The sequence below is a fragment of the Bacillus rossius genome (genome assembly GCF_032445375.1).
Source record: "Bacillus rossius redtenbacheri isolate Brsri chromosome 4 unlocalized genomic scaffold, Brsri_v3 Brsri_v3_scf4_1, whole genome shotgun sequence".
NCBI classification, from domain to species: domain Eukaryota; kingdom Metazoa; phylum Arthropoda; class Insecta; order Phasmatodea; family Bacillidae; genus Bacillus; species Bacillus rossius.
Window position 1 is genome coordinate 7933707 of NW_026962010.1, and position 22937 is coordinate 7956643.

Consider the following 22937-nt stretch of genomic DNA (forward strand, 5'->3'; position numbering starts at 1 on the left):
AGTGTGTTCTTATGCATGAAACATAGAAATATTTGGTGAGAGTTACATGTTATGACTAAACCATGAAACAATTTAATTACGTGTAGTCTAAATTCGCCAAAAAAATAAACTTCCATTGAAACTCACAATGAAAAACGTTTTGAAATAAATTGTAAAAACAATTACCATATAGTTTTTTTTATTCACAGCAACAAAGAAATTGTACTAAAGTTCCCTGTAAAGTATGAAGTCGATATTTTGCCCTAAGCAGCATTCTTAAATTCACACACCTGCATGCATAAGCACAATACCGATTTTGTTGTATTATTTTTACAAAGTCATATTTTTTTAATGACTAATATTTTAAAATTCTTTCAGGATATAAAATACTTAGGCACAACTGTTAGTTACCTATATAAGTGTAAAACTACGGTTGTATTATTTTTTGATTAAAGTAATCATCAACATCAATAACCACACGTTTAGCTTATAAAAGGTAAGGTCTATATGATCTGTCATTTTTAATTTCTTAGAGTCATTTTATGTGTATTATATATATGTTGCTATTTCTGTCACATCTCCTAAGGTTAAGTTTAATTTTTCTTTATTTTAATCAGTTTTAATATTGGCAGTTAGTTTTTTTTCTTTTTATGCTTTGGTTAATTTATAGATTTAATTCTTTCCGGATAATTTATTTTCCGTGCCGAGTGTTTTCGTTGATAAACAGTGTAAGGTTGGCAATATGGCTCTAGAAACTGTGAGAACTTTACCAGGGAATATATTAAAAAAAATTTTGGTTTTTGATAATTAGTTGTAAGTTATATTTTAGTAGCTAAAATTAATTTAGTAGCTATCTACTTTTTATGTGTAGTATTGTGAAGCATGGTAGTTTTAGTTTAAGCGTCCTGTACCAGTGAAGTGACTTTGGATTTTTACTTGAGCGCAGTTGTAGTAGTTGCACTACGATAAACTCCGCTAAAGCCCCACCCCATACGATACCCATTCTCTGCTAAACCTTGTGTTTTACCAGTAGGTATAAAAGTAGGAATAAAGGTTTATAAAGCAGAAGAGAAGAAAAAAGTCGTAACTCCATACACACAATACCTAGAATACTCACGGAAAATCAGCCAATACAAATGCCGACCAAATCAAGCATTTTGAGGTAAGATGAACATGTTGCTGTCAAATTAACAAAATACTGGAAAAATATGTTTATTGCAGTGACCAATTTTTTTAATCGTGCAATCTGGTGAATGATTTTTTATATGTTGTCTTGTACACTTGCAAAAAATATAACACAACTGGTTTAGTATTTTAAAACGAATACAGAACAATTTTGAAATAAACTAAGTTGAAATTTCATTGGTAGGTTAGTTTCCAAATATATTAATATAAAATTTGAAGGATACTATTAAGAATGCTACCGATTATCATATTTTATATATGTTACTTTTACAAACCTTTTTACTACTTACTTTGAGAAATTGTAACTAACAATTTATGTTGCCCAGTAAAACAAAGAAACACTCATAGTTCCCATGAAAAACTTAACTCTAAAGTAAAAGAAAACCATCCCCCATTTTCCTGTAGGTTAAGAGGTTTAGGTTTCTATTGTGTTAGTTTATTCATTAATAATGTATAGACATTAATTTCCTAATAAACGTAAGTGATTAAATAAGGGATTTTTGTTTTAATTACTTGTGAACATATAACTTTATTTCATTTTAAGTAAAAATAAAAGATATAGGCTTATCTAGTACAAAATAATAAAAAAAGGACTGAGCTCTGTATTTAATAATATTGTTACGAGTATAATGTGGGGGAGAAATCAGTTCGTAAAAGATACCCTAATTTGGTTTTATTACAGTTTTATTGATTACTAATATTTACATTAATAATAAACAATTGCACATAAAATGTCCGATCACCAATCACTGGCACTTCAAAATGTTTATTCCCATGTCACTCAGTGTCTGTCAAGTTCCACAGTTCGCAATCCTTACTAAAGCTAGGCTCAACAGTGGTTCGCCTCTTACTTCGCGCCTGTCCACACACAGTCTCGCGCCACTCAGTCGTTCACTCATTTCCGTCGCTTCTAAATCGCGCCACTCTCGAGGAGGTCTCTCACCCTCTTCGCCGATGTCGCATTTCCCTTCACTCGCGGAACTCTCCGAACTCTCCTAACTCTCGGAACTCCCGCGGAGGCCGGTGTCGCTGCTTATATACTTGTTTTGCCGTTCTCGAACCGACGAGAGCAGCTGTGACGAGTTGCGTCAGCCCTGGCTGAAATGACGCTCGAAACAAAGAGAATGTCACGCCACTCCACACGGTGGCGTCTGTCAGCCTGGAATTCCCAGAATGCCAAAGGACACAATAGCCCGAGGTGGGACGATGCCCGTAGTTGGGTGGGGGAGAGGGGTAGCGAGGACCCGTGTAATCCGGCCAGGCGCGCGTGGCATGGCTTGCGTCAATGAACGGCGCGTGACGCCAGTGGCCAGCCAGCTCCTAACCTGGCATGCATTATGGTTCTGTCTGCGTTCGTAACAATATTATAGAAATTAATTAAACAAAATGTATTAAAAATATTTTCTTAAAGCATAATATATAAACTAAAAAATCTCTTATTAAAAAGTATAATAGTTTTTGTATTGAAGAGGTTTTTAACCATTTCAAAACTTACCCTTTGTGTATCACAACTACATGCTTTTACACTGAGCTACCAAGTCATTCTTTCTTTGCAATTGAATACTATGTGTTATTAATTATATATTCCAGTTTTATGACATATTAAAAAAATCATACTTTTTCTATGACTACTCTAGTTTACTAAATATATAACAGGGAAGTCATACTATCAAAAAGGTTTTAATTGGCATACTATAATGTTTGTTACAAAACCTAAGTTTGCAATAAGGGACTTCAAAAAGGTTTAAATTGCTACACGTGTCCACCATCTTGACAACTTCCGCTCGTGTCTATAGCAGAAAAATTATGGTAAATTACTAAAAAAACTAAGGAAATGTGTATCGTGTGGAGCTGGCTTAAGCGGTACACAAGGTAGTAGTGAGCGAGATATCGCGGCTGCGGTAGTGGGTGCACTACGATGGGCTGCGCTAAGCTGTGGATAAGGCAGACGGGAGCGGGCTATCGTGGCGGCGGTAGTGGGTCCACTACGATGGATTGCACTAAGCTATGGACAAGGCAGTCGGGAGCGGGCTAACGAGGCAGCGGTAGTGGAGGAACTACGGTGGGCTGCGCTAAGCTGTGGACAAGGCAGTCGGGAGCGGGCTTTCGAGGCGGCGGTAGTGGTTGCACTACGATGGACTGCGCTAAATTATGGATAAGGCAGTCGGGAGCGGGCAATTGAGGCAGCGGTTGTGGGGGCACTACGATGGGCTGCGCTAAGCTGTGGACAAGGCAGTCGGGACTGTGCTATCGTGGCAGCGGTAGTGGGGCACTACGATGGGCTGCGCTAAGTGCGCTAAGCTATGGATAAGGCCATTGGAAGCGTGCTATCCAGGCGGTGGTAGTTGGTGCACTACGATGGACTGCGCTAAGCTATGGATAAGGCCATTGGAAACGGGCAATTGAGGCAGCGGTAGTGGGGCACTACGATGGGCTGCGCTAAGCTGTGGACAAGGCATTCGGGTGCGGGCTAACGAGGCGGTGGTAGTGGGGCACTACGATGGGCTGCGCTAAGCTGTGGACAAGGCAGACGTGACTGGGCTATTGAGGCGGCAGGTAAAGGCTATGCGCTGGGGCCGAGAAAAGCATTGGAGTATGGGTTCAACGGAAAGTATTAACGTCTTTTGTTTTTAACGTTACATCTACGCGAAGCATGTGCAATTCGATGGTGATGGGAGGTATCGCGGGGAAGTTGGAGTCGCATGCAAAAAAACTTTCATTTATTATGGTTATAGCAATGCTAAGAATAATTAAATTTTTTATTACAGGTACTTGCTACATTTTGAGTGTTTTTAACAATTACATTTTTGATTTGAATTGTAAATTACATTGTATCAATTTTCTTAACTTAAATATCTGTTTATTAGTAGTTATGCTAACTATTACTTGAAAGATATTCCCAACATTTTCACATTTTTCTGCCGGTGTGAAAATTAATTACTACAGATTTGGTAAATATGGCAATATCCGTTAACAAAAAAAAACCAAACTCGTCTTTTTTTACCGCTGGTTTTAAATCCAAGATACTTATAATAACTTACATTTACATTGAATTTAAATTTATGATGCCTATTCAGATTTATTGGATTACAATTTTTTTCATTTATTCACCACTTTTACAACTTGAAGAGATAATATTTCTGAAAACATTTAGAAAGAGAAGGTAGCTTAAGGTATTTTTATTAATCAGTGCTGAAACCTTAAATTAAGTTTTATTGTATCAGTAGATACTACATTTTAAAATTTGAAACCATATTTTTAACCTTTGCACGTGTTTATAAGCAGAACTTCAACAAGTAGTAATAAAGGGTTTGTATTTTTGTATGTTTATAAATATTAATGAATTACTTAGTTCTCGCTTTATTGGTCTCACAGATATGTCTTTTATAATAAAACAAATCCGACCACCTTTTCACAAATTTTGCGGTCCAATATAGACAAAATAATGTTAAATTTCAATCCATCCTATTTAATCATATAATGCACGTTGTTATTGCTCATTTTCTTGCCTCTCACCGAATTGTAGTGGAAATATTATGTATTACTATAAACACAAACTTACCCCTTTTTCACTACCATAAGGGTTGACTTTAAAAAAATAGGAGCAAATAATTTATTCGTGCTCACATTCTGCTCTCTTGCTTGATTTTATTTGAATATACAATTTAAAAATAAAATACTTGTCCTTTCAATTTCTTTGCAGTCTAGTCTCACGAAAAAATACATATTCGTAAATATCAACAAGCACGGTAACTTATATGTGTTATTCGTGCTCAATTTCTTATCTTCGGCTTGTGTATGGAGCTCACCTGCGGTTTGAAGCTTTGTGTCAGTGGGAAATCAACATGGCGGTACGACTGGGCTGAGAAGCGCGTCGGTACCGTTTATCTCAGCTTTACCCTCACGAGAAGAGCTCTATTGCTGCTGTGAAACTTTCAGACAAATCTGTAAGTTACGAAAGTAACATTGGACCTCTGGGCCGGTTCTAAATTCGGCATTTCGTGTGCGGTTGTGATATTACTGTGAAACGTGGAACAATGCTTTGGAAAAAAAATCGTTCAGAGAACACGCATTGAAAAGGTGTTAGTTATTTCATTTCGTTGAAAGAATAACATTTTGACTTATTTGCGGTCGACTCGGTGGTATTTTGTTACAAATTTGCACTACACCGCACCTTGTTTACATCACAGTTCATTTTGTTCCGCTTGGTTCCATCTCCTGGCTTGCTGCTGAGTAATGGTCTGTTCCGTTTCTCTGTTTAGCATGTGTAAACAAACAAAGCGCTAGTCGTTTCGTTATGTCGATGGTAGAGTGAGATGTGTTCGTTATGCGCATGGAGAGGGCAGAGCCAAGAACTGAGTGGGCACAGACTGTAGCTCTGAAATGTGACAGCGATCCCTCTTCAAATGAGTTATTCGTGGCTACGTGTTGCAATCATCCGCAGGTATGACATGCCTATGAATCGGACCACTTCGATAATGAGGTGGCGTGTAAAAATGACATTGCATTCAATAACCGTCCAGCGTCTGGTTTGTATTATGTTATAATGGCAGCTGTGGACAGGGTTAAGAGAGAAGTAAACGTTAACCTTACTTCTGAAAGTCATTCTATTTTAGTTTCTCGTCATTCGTCGGGCACAAGGGACTCTTAAAGGAGTTTTGTCTGTGATAAAGCTGCTACATTTAGTAAATATTCTACCGAACTTCTCCACCCTTTTCACAGCTCTGGTTATAACCCACAAGACCATGTCTGATGTTAAGCATCGGACTTGAAGAAGTCTGCGCTATCACAGGAAGCCATTTTATGATAAATATGCACTTAATATACATTTCAAGCCTCTGGCATTTTTGAGGAATAAAACGGAACAAATTCTGGTTAAAACTAGAATTTTTCCCCGAAATAGGGATATTTTCTTTTTTCTTATTTTTTGAGATTTTTGGGCGGAATTTTTTTTAAAAAACCGGAAAATTTGGTGAATTATAGCGAATGGTTGGCCAATTTTGGCATATTTTGAGTAGTTTTTGGCAATATTTGACAAATTTTGATGGTCAAGGTCATTCGAGTTAGCCGCCGTGAGGTCACAATCCAAGATGGCGGAAATCGGTTCCAGCTCCACGCACCAGCACCAGAAGTCGAGCTTACATTCACATACTTCTAATATACCTTATTTAATTCTTAATCTTGTATAGGTCTCGATGTTCACGTGCCTAAAAATGTCACTTTTCAATTATATTTATCTTCGTATCATACTACTATTCGCCTTGCTTCTGATATATTTTGGTATAATATTGTCACGTGCACCTAGCCGGTGCCACCGCCATTTCTGTCACGATCCACTTTCAGAGGGGGGAGAGAATCGTAGCTCTTTACATAGAAACAACTCGCTTGGCATCAACTAGTCTTAACTTCATAAAATACTTTACTGTACCTAGGATCATAGGTTCGTCATCCCGTACAGGATGTCTGGTGAGAGCTGAACTAAGGAGATTTTGCAAAATAACATAATACTTAATTAAAATTATTTTATTCTTAAAGTCAAATACTCAACATCATTTTAAAGAACATTTAAATAGCGGGATTACAATTTAAAACAATAATCTCTTTACTTCCTTAACGATTGAACGACCTTACAAGAGAGAGAATGAGAGAACTTCACTAAACACTTCCCTAGTCCTTCCGAATACCTCAAATCATAATTACTACTTAAAATTAAAACAAAGATAAGTCCATACTCACATTTTCCAAAAAGCCTTTCTTGATCGATTACTTAAAACTAACGTAGGGGCCTCTCCTGCCCTTAAAATCCGAACGAACATTACATTTTAAAAATTATAACTAAACGACTAGTGACGAGGGCCATTGCCTCCGCCCAAAAGCTTGAAGATGACTACATTATGACCTAACTTAAATTAAACGACTCGTGGCCTCTGGCGTCGGCCATAGCTCCCGCCCGAGAGCCTGAATTCCTACATCACGAACGAACTAACAACTCGTGACCACAGGTGAGACGCATAGCCTCCGCCTGAGTGAGCCTGAATTCCTACATCACGAACGAACTAACAACTCGTGACCACAGGTGAGACGCATAGCCTCCGCCTGAGTGAGCCTCCGCCTGAGTGAGCCTGAATTCCTACATCACGAACGAACTAACAACTCGTGACCACAGGTGAGACGCATAGCCTCCGCCTGAGTGAGCCCCGAGTCACCACTCACTTGCGCTTAAATTCGCGCGCCCTGCCGCGCCTACCATAACAAAAGCTCGTTATTGAAGTCAAATTTACTAAACAACTAACTAGAACATCTGGGAAGGCTACCCCCCTCTACCCCGATGTGCAGGCCACACCGCGCGGCTTGTTACGACAGCGCGCCCCAGTAACTGCGGCCCGTGGCTGCGCCAGCGCGCGGCCAAACAAACAAACAAAATTCTGCAAGCCCGCAGCGCGCCGCGCCGGCCCCGTGCCCCAATTACATGGTCACGCCACTTGCGCTGACGAGTGAACAGAGCAGCCAGCCCAGAGTCCCGTCAGTAAAGTCCCTAAATTTGATTTCAACAACCCTGCAAAATTTCAACCCGCGACATAACCCTCCCCTCACAGAGCTCGAGCCCCATCGAGCTACCTCAAAATTACAAATTGTCTTTTTCCATTAAACCATAACTATAAATTCCTCATTTCACAAAAATAATAATTTTCTTAGTTCCTTGCTGTCTGAACATACATCTAGATTCTGCATAAGATTTATTTTAAAACAACAAGTATTCATAAAATTAAATGTAAAACTTTTATCTGGTTTGTTCTCACAGGAACCTTCAGAGGCTCGAGTTCTCAATTCTAAAAAAATTGTTCTGTTAGTGAAGCTCTCTTTACAAATTAAATTACTGTTCTTAGTTTCTCAGTATTCGTTAAACAATGTGCAAATTCTTGATAATTATTATTATTTTTTTTTTTTTCGGTTTCCGTTTATTACCATACTTCTTTCGTTCTTCAAAAAAAATTAAGTGTCCTTACAGTGTTTCAATTAATTAAACTCTTATCTCGTGAAGGTTGGTGCAACTCCTCGAAGTCAGTGTTGTCGAGAAGAGTAGCTCCCTGGGCTGGCCATCAGCAAACACCACTCAACTCCAACAGCTACTGGACTGGCTTCCAGGGCAGCTCACAACTTCTCCCCACATCTGCTTCGGAGTTGTGCCATCCTCATCACGAACAGATTACAATTCTGAAACATCATCAACAGGCATTACCATCACGCCTGACAAATACAAAACTAACTACTAAACTGCAATCGATGGGCAAGGATGCAAACACACAAAAAAATAAAATTAATTAATTCAACTGCTAACATAAAGTATCCCACCCTTAGCATAATCTAATCAGGCAAATAATTTGATAGGAAAAACTTAAGGAAGGGAAACATGACCTCCAATGATTTTCCATAACTCTTGAGTCTTGATCTTCTCTATACAGCAAATAGTCCCCACGAAGTAACTGGGTTGAAGGTCAGTTCACATGACCCACCCATAACCTCTTCTACTCTTCTTTTCTTCTGGGGGCAACCACAATGCCCACCAATCTCTCTCCATGGTGCCGAACCAGCTATCCCATGAGAGTAAACAACGTAGTCAATAGAAGCGCAGAGGGGAAACACCAATCTCTGGCTTGTCGAGTCATAAAACTGCTTTATCTTCTTCTTCTTCTTCTTCTTCTGAGTAAAACATCTGATTAATCTTGCTACTATTCTTCCCAACAATAAAAAAAAAAGTTCATCAGGTATCTTCATGAAAAAACATTCTAACTAATACTAAGTCTTCTTTTTCTTCTTTTTTTTTCTTCTGTTAGATGTAATAGAAGGCCATGTTAGGGAGGTTATAGGGAAAAAGAGTGGCCAATTCCCACCCCATCACCCACCTAGATCATGACTAATTAACTTTTAAACTTTCTATTTCAAACAAATAAAAAAAAAAACATTTTTTTTTTTATTCAAACTTTTAAACTATAATTACTTTTACTTCATAACCTCAAAAGCTAATCAATAATTCTAAATGAAATTGTGATTTACTGCATCCTTGTTCCATCCGATCTGTTTGTTTATAACCTTTCTTGTAAAGTATAAAATTTTCAAACATTACTAATTCAAAAAAAAATTAAATTCTGGTGTCCTTTGAGTTACAATTAACTTTACTATTTCTTAGCTTGAAATAATTTAAGTTTTCAGAACTATTTCATTGTCTAATTCACAACACTTAAAAATCAACTCAAAACAACAAATCATCAAAATCAATAAGATCATCTGACCTACCTATCAGTACTGTGAACTTGAACTGTTCGTACACATTTATAATAAGCTATTGTATTTAAATTCCAACCTAAATAAGGTTTTAAAAAAAACTACTAATCCCTCTGTAAATTAAGAAAATTAACTTTAAAAATTAAACTTAAGGTATTAGTTCTTTTTGACAGCTACCACAACTCACTAGTTCCATTACATTACTATAACCTAAAAAGTTCTGTAAATAATGTTTATAACAAAAAAAAACTCCAGTTACTGTCTTCCATAAAAAAAAATAAAACTTTACATGACCTTATTAATCTCCACTTGTAAGTCCATGGCTGCCAGCTTTCTCTTCTCTTGAATCTTCAGTCTTGGCTCTTGTTTCAGTGATCTTGTATCTTGTCTCTCGAACTCTTGTCATCTTGTAAACTGGACTGCTGCTCAGCTCATCTTAAGGAATCTGTAACAGTTTCAAAAATACATGTTAATTTAAATTACATAATTCCTGTTCTTTGGTCCTAAAAAAAAATTGTATTATTAGTACACATTACCCTGAAACAACATTATTATTCATTGTTTATTACTTAAAAAAAATGCTTTACCATAAAATCCTTTTTTTGTTCTTTTCATTAGGCCTATTTATTTTCCTTCTTCTTAATTAAATTCTGCTTCAAATGTTAATCCTAACTTAAGACCTACCATCTATTTATTATTCATTACCTACATTATTTATGTTACCCTAAAATTCCCATAAGTTTCTAATACTTCCTATCAAAGACATTCTCTCTAAAAAAAAATTTACTTGTGACTCTTAACTTAACAAACTTAAAAAAAACTTTTACACTAGACTTAACTTATTATTCATTCTTAGTTACTAAATTTCTATATGTAAACTTTAGTACTTACAAACAAAAACTGCCTATTTCTCTCTACCTCTTAATCTCTTTCAATTATTACAATAATAATGTTACCTTGCATCTTTAAACTTTCTTCTTTTCAATTAAATTAGACATCTCATAACAATAAAAATTCTGCCTATACTCTTCTTATGGGTGTCCAACCCAACAACAAAATTTCAAATTCTCAAGTTTCCTTATATTTAAATTATGCAATACAAATAACCTCTGTGGTGCCTGTACCCTTTTAGGCCTACCACCTTCTCCTCTCACATCATGACAACTCTTATTCCTCGGGGTCTGTATTCACTGTTCCAAATCAAATATCTCAAATAAATTAAAAACAAATTTATTATTTTAAGAAAACAAAAATTTACATTGAATTTACTATGGAGCCTGGAAATCTTAATGTCTCACAGCAGCTAACATGACTAAATCCCATGGAACCCCAGGTTTACATAACCTGTGCCCAAAAATTTAAGCATACCAGGCTTTCTCTGCACTGGTTTTACAGCATCACACACTATTTAGGGCCCCTGATCTGCCATCAGTCCCAAGGAGTTTTCCCACAACCCCTCTCTACACAAGCGCCTACCGCATTCCTCTCAATTGGCTATCGGTTTTACGGCATTCTTTTGGGATCCGACCATCAAGTTAGGGCTAATCGAACACTAAACCACCATACTTCCAAACTAATGTAAATCAATTAAATTTTCTCTGTAATTTCTTAAAATCCAAATAAAAATTATTCAAACATGCCCAAGAAACTTTCAAAAAAAAAATTCATAATCTTATCTTCAAACCCTTAAAATAAAAATAAATAGATTACTCTGTTTTCTCCTTAATAACTGTAAACTGTCAACAAATATTATGTCGTAAATTTTAACTATGCTTACTGACTCTTAATCATAAAATCTCATTCGTCCTAATTAATAAACAACCAATTTCCTTGAAATCTCACTGTATCTCTCATACTCAAACTCCACTGGCTGAATATCTCAATAAATTCAAAAACAATTATCTACACTCTTAAAGAAATTCCTCCCCAATTATTCAAACTTCTTCACATTATTTTATTTCATTACTTAAAACACCTTACTCAAAAAAATTAATTAATTATCTAGCTATCTTCCATTATTATTTATTTACCGAACAAAACTTTCTCCTAAATTAATTTAGTAACATTCAATTTCACATTAGGCAAGTACACTAACTCTCTACAGCAATGTTTCTCATTTCCCTCCTTCCTAACTGAATCCAATCTTACTTAACCTCCAGGGAATTTACCTCACAAAATAACCAAAAATTTCACTGTAGTGCCTATCTGCTATAGGCCCACTACACAGGGGGCTCTAACCCCACCAACAACCTTCATTGAAATGGTACCCTATCCCATACAGGATAGCCACTTCGGTACTACCATGGGGAACTCCTGCCCCAAACTACTCACAACTCTCAGGATTCTCCTAACCCTTAATTCACGTAGTCAGCCCATCTCCTATGGTCTGCGCTACAATTCCCTTTCTTCCCAGGGACACAACACCTCACCTTAGGGTCCCTCGCCCTAAAGAAAACATTAATTTTCTCTGTTCCCTTGGAGTAAATTCCCTCTACACACAAAAACTATCCTTCCACTTTTATCAATGCTTATTGATTTTATAGTGTACCTCCTTATTACTGTTTACAAATCCCAAAAAAATATTTTTAAAACCGAGGTAGGATTTAACTAACAAAACATAAACAACTTACAACGAAACACTTCTAGCCTATACATCATACACTTCTTAAATTAAATTACTTACATACTGAAAGTTCCTCTTCTCCTAAAACACACTTAAATTTAAATTTATTTAACCCATAGTCTATTTTCTTATCGCTAAGTTACCGTACAGCTGATCAAAACAAGGTCACGGCCGTCCACGTCTCTGTACGTGCTCGTGACGTCACCGAATTCCATCAGGTGCGCCAACCCTCGCTTGCGGTTCCTCCGTTCTCCGCTAGGTCTCAGCACCTCCCCGTCACGTGTTCACTCTGCCACGTCCACTGACGTGTCGTTCTGAAACAACTCTCAACATTTTTCTAATTAAAACAAAACATCACTATAAATTCTATAACTCTCTTTTACATAAACTCTCGTTTTCTCTTTAATTCCTTTCTAACGTTTATCCTTCCCTCGACTGATTTAATTCGTACGTCTCGTCTCCTACGCGCACGAAAACAAAACAAACTTCTCTTGAAAATAATTCCTATTTACGACAAAAAACTTTATTTTAAATTATAATTCTCTTAACCTACAATCTTAAAATGAACTTCAATTAAATTAAACCACTTGCATTATCTCTAATAAGCATTTAACTTATAACGTATTCTCCTCACGTAATAATCCCCGATATAAATCTACAATAAATTCAACGACTTAAAACAACTTATCACTATAAACTTTATCCTTACAAGTATCCTCAAATAAACATCTGTTACGTCAAAAAAAAAATCTCAAAGACTTCCTCCACTATAGACTAAAATTCCGTAATCCTCTCCTCAAGTAAACTCTTAATAACCTGCTATCAGATGCTGAAACTAACTTAATAATAAACATAAAAATCTACCTCTCTCTCTCTCCAGAAATAGAACCTATCCGGCGAACTCTACCATTTCTATCACGTGCACCTAGCCGGTGCCACCGCCATTTCTGTCACGATCCACTTTCAGAGGGGGGAGAGAATCGTAGCTCTTTACATAGAAACAACTCGCTTGGCATCAACTAGTCTTAACTTCATAAAATACTTTACTGTACCTAGGATCATAGGTTCGTCATCCCGTACAGGATGTCTGGTGAGAGCTGAACTAAGGAGATTTTGCAAAATAACATAATACTTAATTAAAATTATTTTATTCTTAAAGTCAAATACTCAACATCATTTTAAAGAACATTTAAATAGCGGGATTACAATTTAAAACAATAATCTCTTTACTTCCTTAACGATTGAACGACCTTACAAGAGAGAGAATGAGAGAACTTCACTAAACACTTCCCTAGTCCTTCCGAATACCTCAAATCATAATTACTACTTAAAATTAAAACAAAGATAAGTCCATACTCACATTTTCCAAAAAGCCTTTCTTGATCGATTACTTAAAACTAACGTAGGGGCCTCTCCTGCCCTTAAAATCCGAACGAACATTACATTTTAAAAATTATAACTAAACGACTAGTGACGAGGGCCATTGCCTCCGCCCAAAAGCTTGAAGATGACTACATTATGACCTAACTTAAATTAAACGACTCGTGGCCTCTGGCGTCGGCCATAGCTTCCGCCCGAGAGCCTGAATTCCTACATCACGAACGAACTAACAACTCGTGACCACAGGTGAGACGCATAGCCTCCGCCTGAGTGAGCCTGAATTCCTACATCACGAACGAACTAACAACTCGTGACCACAGGTGAGACGCATAGCCTCCGCCTGAGTGAGCCTCCGCCTGAGTGAGCCTGAATTCCTACATCACGAACGAACTAACAACTCGTGACCACAGGTGAGACGCATAGCCTCCGCCTGAGTGAGCCCCGAGTCACCACTCACTTGCGCTTAAATTCGCGCGCCCTGCCGCGCCTACCATAACAAAAGCTCGTTATTGAAGTCAAATTTACTAAACAACTAACTAGAACATCTGGGAAGGCTACCCCCCTCTACCCCGATGTGCAGGCCACACCGCGCGGCTTGTTACGACAGCGCGCCCCAGTAACTGCGGCCCGTGGCTGCGCCAGCGCGCGGCCAAACAAACAAACAAAATTCTGCAAGCCCGCAGCGCGCCGCGCCGGCCCCGTGCCCCAATTACATGGTCACGCCACTTGCGCTGACGAGTGAACAGAGCAGCCAGCCCAGAGTCCCGTCAGTAAAGTCCCTAAATTTGATTTCAACAACCCTGCAAAATTTCAACCCGCGACAATATCAAATTCACTATTGTTATAAGGTTCTTAACATTACAAGTAGTTAGTGGGAAATGAAATTTCATTTATAAGACAGAGCGACACTGGCATATTCTGCAAAAATAAACCAGATAACAAGAACCTCTGGAAGACGTAAACAAGATGGTGGTATGTTCTGTAATTCAATATGGCGGCTGAAGTAAAACCCATCCAAGATTGCAGCTGGGGTAAACATTTAGATCTGTTGACATGGTGGCCATGGTCAAGGCCAAGGCCAGCCAAGACGGTGGTCGGCTTTTTGCCCATCTGCCTGGTTTAAACTCCTTATTCCTAACTTCTTATGTTTATGTTATTTAATATTGCTTTGCAATTTTAGGTTATATTTTGTAAGGTTTTCGTCATAAAATTTAAGCTGAAGCAATTATGCTGACATTTTTCTGTCTGCTGAAATTTGTGTAAGAATTCAAACGGCCGAAATGGTACTAGTAAATTAAAACTCTCGGTATCCGTAGTGAGCCTGAATAACTTTTTGTGAAATGCAATTCGTTATTTAACATCGCTGAATTGTTCTTAAGTAAAGCTTAAAATTTTAATCTTTCGTGGGGAATTTGGCCCTCAGTGGACTTGCAGATAGCCGAATCAATATGGGGATAGTATGTTGACACTCAATACTATGGAATGGCGGAAACTTCTAGAAAACAAATAGTGGAAGTGAAATTCAATTTTGCAGAATTAAATATGGCCGCCGAGGTCAAAGTCAAAAGTCAAGGCCATCCAATATGGCGTGCCGGCTCCAGGCAATGTCGCCTGAAGCCTGTCCTCGGACGAACCAATATGCACTACTCCTGGGTTTCCTTGCTCTCGATGTGTCGTATCGAACCTAACCATGGAGAATATCTCACATTTTTCAATGTATCCTACTGAACCCAGTCAAGCAGTGCATCTAGACAACCTTTTATAATTGTATTCCACTAATTTAATGGAAGCATACCACCAACTAATACTTATATAGTTATATCCTATAGTTCTTAGTATTCTCAAAATATACAAATATTATATATTACTTACAAGAAATTAATATCTCTTATTTCTATGAACATTTACTTTACAAGATTGGGTTTAAACTGTAAAATATGTTGTTTTTTTTACTGGAAGAACCAAGTATGCTAGTGTTTCAAATGTTTGTTGCACACTTTTAGCACTAAAAACTTCAATGTAGATATGTAAGAATTCTGTTAGGCCTTGTCATATGTATTTAATCTTAAATGGATGTGTTAAATTTTTCTAACAAATCAACAGAGTAAAAAATGTTTAAATGAGTCGAATTTAGGGCTATGTCAAATTGAAGTCACAAACACGGAAATATTTGGCCTTAGTAAACCAATGGAAGGCTGAATTAAGGTCCGGAAGAGGTACAGAATCTACATCAATCTATTTATTCAGTTTTATAAAGTCAAAATCCATATTTTGGTCTTTGCCTTTTGTGACTAAAAAGGCAGGAGAATTTACAGGAGAAGTGAATGTTTGGATAATATCTTAATCTAATTGATTTTGTATGTGTTTCTGCATAATTTTCATTGTGCGATCTAGTAGCTGACAAGGGCAACATTTGAAGGTGTGGGATCCAAAATTTATATATATATATAAATAATTTATAATAGTATATATATATATATATATATATATATATATATATACTAGCTGCAATACCCGGCGTTGCCCGGGCTGAACACAGGGTTTAGTTAGTAATTGTCTTCTTAATTTGAATGTCAAGTGTGAAAATTAATTTATATCACTTTCAGATCCGACAGACTTTGTTCTGCCAGTTTATAGTTATTTACCTGGTCTGTATGTAATTTAGACTTTATAAAGCAATATAGAAAAAAAGCTGAAAAATAAGAGATTACTAATATTGAAAAGATTATATTATCTAGCTAATGCTCGGCCTGCATTGCAATGCCTCATTCAGTTTTGTTTTGTAATATGTTTGAAGTAGTTCCACATATACAAATCATCTATCCATCTCTCTATATATATTTATCTCTATCTACATCTATATACATCTATGTATCCCTCTATCTCTATTTATCTCTTTATATCTACATATATACTTCCCACTATCTCTATATATTCTATATAATATATATTATATAAGTCTCTATATAGCTCTATACATCTATAGGTATATCTCTTTATCTAACCCATTTCATTCTCTTTACCTCGCTCTATCTCAAATTATCTCTCCGTCTCTCTCTCTCTCTCTCTCTCTCTATATATATATATATATATATATCACTCTATCTCTGTCTCTCGTTTATATTTAAATAAATTGTGTCATGCGTGCGCACTTATACAACAAAAACAGACGAAGTGACGCTATATAAAATGAAATAAACACATTTTTTGACAGGATTCGTGCTCCAACTATTGAAAAATAGTTGTACCGTCTCAGTAACCTTCATGGGCATGCGCATAGCAAATCACCAAAATTGCATCGCAATCGGATGAATGGTATAGGAACGCATACGGCACAAACAAACGAAAATTAAAGACATGATAAACGCATCAAACGATGGTGCGTTTAAAATTCAAGGCAACTCTATCTATTGACGAAGTTAACAACAAAACTGTTATTAGCGCCTTTATTTTGCTAGCCACTGCGAGCTCCACTAAGCGGACTGGTCTCACCAAGGAGAAAATTATTGATTTGCCAGACCTTACTATGTATATGATCGTGTGTCAGACATAGAGAAATGACACTCACTCACTATTTGTATGTCTATGACCTATGATTTTTTCTGTTATAAAATGAAATTATCACTTTTTCACTCCCTTAGGGATTGAATTTCATATTAATATGGGGTCTATGTGTTAATCCAGGTTATAAGCTAGCTGTAGGCCAAATTTCATTCAAATCCATTCAGTAGTTTTTACGTGAAAGAGTAACAAACATCCATCCATACTTACAAACTTTCGCGTTTATAATATTAGTAGGATATATATTCAATTTAGTGGATGCGACCCACTTTGTTTTTTTAAACCTTGGAAAATTCGCTACATAAGTTTTTGATTGCAATTTTTTTCTCTGGGCTGAGATGGTCCACAATAAGGTATTTTCCACTTCAGAGCTTGTGGATAGTATGTTGACCTCACTCTGAGTTATTGATTCAGGCACCACAACGGTGATGAGGACTTGTTTATTAAATTTAAATATTCCTGTGTGAGATATTTTACTAGGCCTACTTTCGCAATGAAATCTGAGCCTAAAATAAGATCAGCCACTAAATAATCACTTACTAAAATTGAAAATGCCAAAGAAAATAAATCGATTTTGACCTTGATAACTGCAGCTGGTTAATATTGTAAGGTTGATCTTAAGTGGTAAAACATTTAAGATTTGTGTATTCGGATTTCTTGATTAGATTGTGTTCATGTAATATTTTGAAGAAAAAAAAAACATTTCCCGAAATAAAACTACGAACTAATCGTTAAACCTGGAATTTTGCACACCAATTTGTGTACGAGCATAAGGTGTTACTGACCGGATGTTTTTACAAATATTGTGACATTTCAGTTTGCCTTTAATCTAGCGACAAATGCATGTTTTACATTGTCAATTGGATGTCACGAGATTCTTGGCAACAGTTAAAGGCTTAACTGTCATGCAAGGTTTTTTCAGTTTAATTTTTCGATGATATCTTGGATTTACTGCCTTTATGTTTTGCTGGAATCTGACATTTAGGTTAAGTAATGCATCGTGGTTTTTGTTGCACAACTGAGTGATAATAATTTTCATCGGTAGAGCAGGAAAAATTTCCGATTGTGAGTGGCACAGAAAAAAAAATTCCAGCCACCGATTAACATGTTTTTTTTTGTTTGTAATATTTCGTTTGTGTTGTTTAACATGACAATGTTCTATGACATGATCTGGTTTTTTACAGTACACGCAGATTTTCTTCTGCTCGGGCGAGTGACTCAACCTGGACTAATTATTAGTAGGATAATTTTGTTTTAGATTAAAGTTGTTGGTCGATGTTTTTTTTTGTATTAAATTGGTTTGTTAAAACAAGGGTCGGTTGCTCTAGAAATCGGTGGACTAGACATTTGCGGCATGAATGCACAACCTAACCAGCTCTGCAAAATACTGTGGTCGAGCTTAGAAAACGGACCTGAGCACTCAGCAAAGTTCATTGTACAGGGTACAATGTTTGTAACTGCTTCCGTTTCCGACATGCCTAAACGGAGAACTTGGGTTGCTTCCTTTAAGTCGGTTATGTAGTGTGTCAGGGCTTCATTCCTTTGCTGCATATGATTATACCGTTCTAGTCTAATATTGGTTAACATGCGTGGAGGGATGAACTAATTAAAAACATCAGCATTATATTGGTCGAAGGAGAAATGACTCTCAACGGCCAGAACTATCCACTCACTCAGTGGAGGTTGGGTGAAGGGAAAACTAATTTCCATCAATTGTTTGTCTAGAATGTTCTCTTTCCATCGAAGTTTGAGGAGGTGCCGCAGAAATTCAGTTGATCGATTAGGGTCAAGTCCATTGGTTTCGGAAAAAGCAAATGTTACCTTTCGACAGGGATAACAGTTATTACATAAAACTGGTAATGATGTCTCTGAACTGCTGTTGTGGGGCGGTGAGCTTGAGGGTGACTGGTGGTTGTGAGGGGAGGATGATTCTGTGAGGGGCAGCAAGGGCTGGAGGGGGAACGGTGGTCGAAGGGCTCAGCTGTAAAAGTTGTAGTTGAGTCAGAAAGGAAGGGGGAAGACTAGGCACTGTTTGCACATTGCCTGTTGCATGAGAGGGGAATGACATGTGGTAAGGAGCAGAGTCCGCTAGGGGGATGGGCGAAGTTTGAAGAGTGGTGTGAGAGTTGGGAAGGTTGGAGGAATCTAGCGGCAGAGGTGAACGGGAAATGCATGTGCAGGTTAGGCTGGAAGGGGTGTGGGTTGAGCTCGGGAAGGGGAGGGAAGTAGTTGACAATGGTGGCCGGATGGGATACTGGAGCCATGACTCAGGCAGTACTGAAGAGCATGAAGGTGGACGGATGCAGGGTAGTGTAAAATGACAGGTTATTTGTGAAGGGGATGAAATAAATGCTGGTGGAGGGTGTGATGGCTGGTGATGCTGGTGGGGGAGGGGTGGATGTTTCATGAGATTACAGCAGCTTGGGATCGACTTTTGAAACCTTTGGGGGTAGTGTCTTTGTTTTAGTGAGAGTGAGTGTAAGAGTACGGGGCATCTGGCTCTGGGCCAGACGTCGTCTGTAGAGCTGGGGGAGTAGAGTTCCGCACAGCTAACCTGTTGTTCAACTGGAAAAATTAGGCTGGATCTTGCTGTAAATAGTTTTCAATTTCAGTCTTATAAACTCCATTGAGTTTACCAGCTGAAAGGAGATAAAGGTTTGAAAATCTGGTTTTGACATGTGCGAGTCTTGTAAGGATATGCTGAATATTTGTTTGGCTTGTCTCTTTATCTAGAGAGTTTGCGTAGGCCAAATTGTCCTGAAATGTTGCGCAGCAAGTGTTAAATTTCTGAAGGACATCAAGAGTTAAATTGTTCAATGAAGTTGGAACCCTGTCTTGACAAACTATTCTAAGACATTTCCTGAAGTATTGTACATCCCCTGTAAACGAGATATTTCACAAACTTATTTCATAAGTAAGCTCTTCCTTAAGAAGATATTTCGGTACAATGATAGTGGATGTGGAAGCAGTTGCCTTTGATAATAATAAAAAATATTGTGAAACAAGTAATACTGTCAAGAATATCGCAGGTAACTAATAGTAACCTTTAACATTAACACTATAATAAGGTAAACACTTGAACACATCACTCTTATAATGATAGTGTATTTAAGTAAAATACTAAAATGATACTATTATACAAACACAGGGCTGACTGGCTCTGGGCCAAACCTTGAGCAGCGGTAAAATAAATTATATCCCTGTTAACGTGGAAATAGGGGAAAAATTGTTACGGAAATTACTTATTTAAATTTAATTAATTAATTGAACGTGCAGACTGAGTTATGCACATAAAGGACCTTGTGGTGTGAGTGTCTCGTGCGAGTGGTAGCTCCACGTGTATCGCGCGGTGAAGTAGCGACCGCAAGGGCTGGCAGGAGGAAGTCTAGGGAATTCGGCGAGGTTGGCAGCCCTGTGGGAAGCTTGAAATAGCTGCGCACGTTTGCTGACTCTCCAAGCTGACTGCCATAACAAAAAGATAACAGGATTTTTAAAAAAAAACACGTCGACGGTGCCCGAAGGGACACGTTTGTAGATAAAAACCAAGATAAAAAAACTCTCTAACTACTTCTAGAATAGCAGTGATAATATGTTTATAAGGATAGTCAGGAGGTTACTGTCAATTTGAAACAAACAACAATTGCACATAAATGAACTTAAGTTAAAAAAATTATAATACTGTAAGTTCCTACATATTAAATAACTTATCTGCTCCCTAACTTTTAGTGCAGTAAGAACAATTGGACTGAGATGTAAAGAATGCACCAGTTCTAAAACACGTGAGAGACGCACGTGTGTTTACAAACACACGGCGGTGTGGGCGGGACTAGTGTGAGGAGATTTATCGCGCCAGCCAAGGACGACAGACGTCGCGCCGGCTGGTCGTGTAGGTGGTGCGGGAAGGGGGGGGGGAGGCCTTGACGTCACAAGCTTCGGTGCTCTGGGAGCGATGGAGGCGAGCATGAGGGAATCGCCATTGCACCCAGAACACCGAACATGTCGCAAAAAATATAAGGCCACACTTAAGAAGCCAAAAGGAGACTGTAAACTGCTTCAAAGGAAATATCTATAACCTGGTCGAGCAGGTTAGCATATTAGAGAAATGCTCCTGTTAACCCGAAAAAAAAACTCTTATGTTACTAAATTCAACAACTCATGATTTAAAAGGTAGCCGCATTAACTGTAGAGATAACATATCCAATATGACATTAAAGCTGAAGCTTAAACAATAACCAAGTGCAGAATAGAAAGAAATGACTGACATTCGCATAGGAAGAAAATACAAACACTAAACGTTAAACGAAACTTAAACTCTCTCATTGGTAAGTAGTCAATGTAATTGCGTAAAATATAAATATGGGACAGTTACTAAAAACTGTGGGCACGCATTGTACAAATTAAATGAAATTTTATTTTCGTATGCAAACAATGTAAAATTAAGACGATTTCATTTCCACCATTCTACTTAAGATTTCTAAACCTCACTGTATCATTTGTCATAGGACTTTTACGGGAATTAAAAATTGGAAGGCGTAATGTTAAATACAATTAAAATAAACAATCCAGAGGAGTAAGGTCGAGGAACACAATTATATTTAGGATGCACATCGCTGAAGTGCATGAAGGAGGATCGACATGGAAATATGAATGGATGAACTGATCACTAAATAAAAGAAAAAACAATCTCGGAAATCTGGTAGTATTTTAATTATTTTTGGCTCAATATTAGATACAAAAGAAGTCAGTTGGTTAGATACAATATATTTTAAACTATAAAAGAACTCTAAAGACTGGCTGGTGTAATTGAACTTACTTAATATTTAAGTATTTGCTCATAACTTCATAACCTTATGATGTATAGCAACATGATTTAACAAAACATTCCAATTAAAATTATAAAAAAATAACACAAAATTATTTAGATCTTTTCACTCTAATAATTGTTCTTTTTCTAGCGTTAATGTCCAGAAATTATATTCGGCTCATGCATTAATTTGAACCATAGACATTATCATACAAATAATTAAGTAACATTCCATTTTGTAGAGACTTATCTTCCTGTGTGCCCAGCAGAAGGGATGATCGAAAGCCATCTTTGCTGGAGAACAGGACAGAAGGCGAAAGTGATGACATCCGAAGAGGTGATGCTGCATTGGGGAGGAGCGTCCCGAAAGATGTGAAAATCTGGACCAAAAGCCTTAAGCCATAGGTTTGAACCTCACTGCAGAACAGAATGTAATGCAGTGATGATAAAAGAAATGGCTAAGGGGGAAAATGATTAAAGAAGAATATTCAGCAAAAAAAACAGGGTGTAAAAAACCGGTAAGTGGGTTCCATTTACCACTAGTGGAAGAAATCCAGAAACTACATCATCGGAGCACTTGCCATCACACAATAAAGTTTGTACTATCAACCAGAAACACTATACCGATGCTTCATTCATGTTGTGGTAGAACTGAAGTAAATGTTAAAACAAAGATATGAGAGACTCCCTCTGTCCACAACCAGGCACTTGGAATGCACAGCAGTACAGGCCACGTGTCAGCGCTATGCGCGGCAGATGCCACTCGAACCTCGCTTGGACGAGTAGTTAACCCTGGCCAGACGACCTGCTGGAAGAATACCAGATAAAGCCCCTGGTGCGGATGAAGCCTAGAGTGGTTAGAGGGTTGTAGCCAAGTTCGAGGCAAACCCCTCCCCCTGAAACTGGCGCTCAGGAGCGGACGAATCGTGTAACTAAGAAACCAACTAGTTTGATAAGAGTCCTGCATGATGGCGGCCAAGGTACAGAGTACAATGGAGGGATGTTCTGAGACATTGATGTGGTAGCCTGAAGAGAAAGTGAGGTCGCTAAGTTCTAAAGAAAGATGTCTTGGGAGCTAGTGCTCCCAAGCAGCAAACTCGAGAATCATCAGGAAGGAAGACA

The 22937-nt window shown here is 37.6% G+C and overlaps 1 protein-coding gene across 1 annotated transcript in view; it reads left to right on the forward strand.

The window, feature by feature from the left end:
• Positions 1-22937, forward strand: part of LOC134541543 (fibroblast growth factor 9-like) — a 373094-nt gene that overhangs the window by 228698 nt on the left and 121459 nt on the right. The window lies entirely within an intron of this gene.